Genomic DNA, 4601 nt, shown 5'->3' on the forward strand with positions numbered 1-4601 from the left:
CCAAAGCTAGAGCCTGCTCCAGCCTCCACGCCAGTGTCAGCACGAGCCCAGTCCTGGCCCCAGCTCCGGAGCTAAAGGCAGCTCTGGAATGACTCCAGCACCAGCTCTAGAGCCAGAGCTTGATCCAGCACCAGCTCTAGCACCTGCCCTGAGCTGAAGCCATGTTGAGTGCCAGCCTCAGTGCTAGGAGCAACGCAAGCACCAAATCCAGCAATAGAGCCTATTGGGTCCAGAGCTAGCACCAGCCACAGCCCAGAGCCACCTCGAGAACGAGCTCTAGGGCAGAGCCACCCCAAGGTTCCTACCGGAACCATGCCAGCTCCAGCACCAGTTCCATAGCTACAGCCAGCAACAGGACCAGGGCCAGTCCCAGAGGTAGTGTCAACTTCAGTATCTGCTCTGGCACCAGAGCCAGAGCCAGAGGCAGCTCGAGGAGCCAGCTTCAAGGCTGGAGCCAGTCCCTGGACCAGCTCTAAAACCAGCTCCAGAGCCAAGCCAACTGTAGCTCCAGCTTCAATACCAGTGCTAGTTACATACCCAGAGCCAGGGCCAGCTCGGAGGTATAAGCAGCACCAAGTCCAGTCACGGAGCCAGTGCCTTGGTCCAGAGACAGTGCTAATTCAGTGCCAGTTCTGGCACCAGAGCCAGAGCTAGAGCCAGCTCTGGGGCCAAAGCCAGCTCCAGAGCTAGTGTCAATTCCAGCATCAGCTCTCGTGCCAGCTGCCATGAGTTCCTGGTGTCAGCAGTGGAGACTCATCAAACTTTGGGACCTGCTCTAGAGCCAGAACTGTCTCTATATTCAGCACCATCTCCAGTGCCAGTGTCAACTCTAGCACGAGTCCTAGCCCCAGCTCCAGAACCAGACACAGGTCTTCACCTATCCCAGCACCAGCTCTAGCATCCTCCTCTGAGCTAGAACCAGATCTAGAGCCAGCTTGAGCTAGAAGCAGGTTCAGTACCATCGCTAGCACTAAAGCCAGCTCCATAGCCAGAGCTAACGCCAGCCCCAGCACCAGCAGCACAGCCAGAGCACTAGCTCTAGAACTAGGTGAGAGGCTTGAGCCAGCTCCACCTCACAGTTGAAGCCAGGGCTACCTTTAGCACCAGCTAGCTCCACCAACAGTTCCAGAGCTTGAGCTAGTGGTGGTGCCAGCTACATTCAAGTTTCGCATCAGCCCTAGAGCTACAGCCAGATGCAACCTCATCTCTAGAGCTGGTTAGCCCCAGTGCCAGCTCCAAGCTAGAGCCTGCACCAGCTCCAGTGCTGGCTCCAGTTCCACTCCTAGATCTAGCATCGGATCTATAGTTCAGCACCAACACTAGAGCCAGGGCCAGCACTGGCTATCAAGCAAGAGCGCTCACTCCCAAGCTAAAGCCAGACTGAGTGCCAGCAGCACCGGCACCAACTCTGGTGACAGAGCCAGTGCCAGTTCACCTGTTGATGAACATTTTCAGTTTGTTTCCATTTTCTGGCTATTGTGAACAATGCTGTTATGAACAAGTATTGCATCACAATTTCTTCTGAGTATATAGCTAAGAGCAAAGTTTCTGGGTCATACGGTAATTGTATGTTTTACTTTTTAAGGAGCCACGAGATGGTTTTCCATACTGGCTACATCGTTTTACCTTCCCACCACGAATGCATGAAGACCCCGATTTTTCCATATCCTCATCAGCACTTTTCTATTTTTAAAATTATAGCCACCCTAATGGGTATGAAGCTTCTCGTTGTGGTTTTGATTTGCATGTTCCTAATGACTGAGGCTGTTGAGCATCTTTCCATGTGCTTTTGGACATTTTGTCTTCTTTGGGAAAATGTCTATTCAAATCCTTTGCCTATTTAAAAACTGGATTGTCTTTTTGTTGTTGGGTTTGTGGAGCCCTTTTTTTTTTTTTTTGAGTTGGAGTCTCACTCAGTCGCTCAGACTGGACTGCAGTGGCCGCTCCCGGCCACCGCAGCCTTGACCTGCTGGGCTCCGGAGATCCTTCCGCCTCAGCCTTCCGAGTAGCCGTAATTACAGGCATGTGCTACCACGCCCGGCTGATTTTTTGATTTATTGTAGAGATGAAATCTTGCTGCCCAGGCGGGTCTCGAACCCGCGGGCTCAGGCAATGCACTCACCTCAGCCTCCCAAAGGCGTGGGATTACAGGCTGAGCCACCGAGCCCGGCTCGTGGAGCCCTTTATATATTCTGGTTACTAGACCCTTATCAGATTTCTGATTTGCAAATATTTTCTACCTCTCTGTGAGTTACCTTTTCATTCTCTTGAGAGGTTTTGGCCATTAGCTCCTCAAATATCCTCCCTTCCCTTTTCCCTCTCTCTTTCTTCTACTGAGATTCCTGTAATGCATATGTTGTTCCATTTGATAATGTCTCACAATCACTTAGATTCCGTTTCTTCATTCTGCTCCTCACATTGGACACCTTCCTTCAATTTTTTTTTTTTTGAGTTGGAGTCTTACTCTGTTGCCCAGGCTGGAGTGCAGTGGCACACCCATGGCCACTACAGCCTCGACTTGCTGGGCTCAGGGGATCCTTCCGCCTCCACATCCCAAAGTGCTGGGATTACAGGCGTGAGCAACCGTGCCTGGCTCATTCTATTTTCAAGTTCACCGATTCTTCTACTCACTCAAATCTGCTATTAAACTCTGCTGTTAATTTTTTATTTCAGTTATTGTATTTTTCAGGCCCAGATCTATTTAGTTCCTTTTAATAATTTCTATCTCCTTATGGACATTCACATATTGTTCTTATGTCATTTTCCTGGTTTCCTTTAGTTCTTTGTCCATGGTTTTCTTGAGCTCTTTGAGCATATTTAAGACAGTCGATTTAACCTTTGTCTAGTAAATTCAATGTCTAGGCTTCCTCAGTAACAGTTTCCATCAATTATTTTTTTCCTTTGAATGAACCATCCTTTCCTATTTCTTTGTATTAAGTGTGAGGCTTTATTTGTTGTTGAAAACAAGACATTTGAATATTATGCTACGGTAATTCTGGAAATCAGTTTCTCCTTCTTCCCCAGAGTTTGCTGTTTTTAATTGCTGAAGGCTACTTGTCTGGTGTCTTTACCAACTGTTTTTACAAAGACAGGAATCCTTGTCATGTGTGGTCACTTAAAGTCTGTGCTCAGAACCCCTAGGCATTTTGTTTTACAAGGACTCAAAGACCCCATCTCTGGCAGGGTGGGTCTGTGCCCTGTCTGCTATCACCCAGGCTTCCTCCCTGCTAGATCTGTGGTGAAAACCAAATGAGAAAATGTCTGGAAAGTGCTGGACATGAGGAAGGAATGGTGGCTGTTTCTGAAAACGTCTCTGTCTGTGGTGCCTCCCTGTAGATGTTGCATTCACGGATTTTTGTTCAAGATCACTTCCACCCTCCCCGGCTTCTCCTGAAATGGTTTATCTTGGAATCCAAGTTGTCTCCTCCAGCACCTAATCCCTTGGGAAGGGAGAATGAGGAGTACCCCAGGAGTTAGAGGCTGATGGTAAGACACAGGAGAGGGAGAGAAGAGACAACCCACTGTGTAAGGAGTGAAACTCTGGGGAAAAGATTTCAAAGATGGCTTCCTTTGCAGCAGGAAACACAAGTTCCTACAACCTCAGGAATCCTTTGGCAAAATTCGGTAGTAGTCTTCCATGGTTTTGCATTGGAGTTGTTCATCTGGGGAATGCTAAAATGGCTGAGTTCTAGAAGCAGCTCAGGAAGACCTTGTACGCCTCAGCAGGCATACCCATTTGTGAACATTTTCCACCCGAGGTTAAGCTCTAAGCATTTTCCTGCTGCCTTCTGGTCTTCAAGCCTACCAGGTGCCACGTGGAGCAAGTGAGCTCCCCCATAGCCCTGGCACGTAGACTTGGCTGGTGTGCCGCAAATGTTTGACAAATACACCAAAGTGCCCTCATTTTCAGTTACCGCCTCATGGTCTGCAGAATGGCGATGCCAGCAGTCCCTAACACTCCCCACAGCATGGCCTGGGCGGCCTCCTGACATGTCTTTAGAGTCTAGCTGCCACGCAGGCTGCTGCTCCCAATTCTCCTTGTGGCTTTTCTCTTTCTGGCTTCCTCTGAGCTTCTAGACGGGATTCAAGCAGGCGGAGAGCAGTGAATGGCCGGAGGATCAACTCATGGGGCAGACAGATACATGTGGTCAAGCTCCTGGCGAGGGTTGAGTGGGCTGAGGCTGAGTGAGCTCTGACTCCCACATGTGTCAGAAGAGACCTTAGGAAGGCTCTGGGGAAAGCTCTTAAGTGAAATCGGGGGCAAACTGACATGACAAGCAGGCAGTGGACGGAGATGACAAAGACGTTTTTCTGCCCTGTCCCATGGCCTAGGATTCTCCAGAGCCATGGGGGACATAGGCTAACATTCCTATGCATCATCCACATGGGTCTGGGTGGCAGAATGGGATGAAAATTTGAGAAATTATTTGCCTGGCAGATGCATGATGCATTTTTTTTTTTTTTGAGTCAGAGTCTCACTCTGTCGCCCAGGCTAGAGTGCAGTGGCACGCTCAGGGCCACCGCAGCCTCGACTTGCTGGGCTCAGGCGATCCTTCCGCCTCAGCCTTCCAAGTAGCTGGGACTACAGGCGTGTGCCACCA

This window comes from Carlito syrichta, unplaced genomic scaffold (genome assembly GCF_000164805.1).
Source record: "Carlito syrichta isolate Samal-C Ts95f unplaced genomic scaffold, Tarsius_syrichta-2.0.1 Scaffold304554, whole genome shotgun sequence".
In the NCBI taxonomy this organism is placed as follows: domain Eukaryota; kingdom Metazoa; phylum Chordata; class Mammalia; order Primates; family Tarsiidae; genus Carlito; species Carlito syrichta.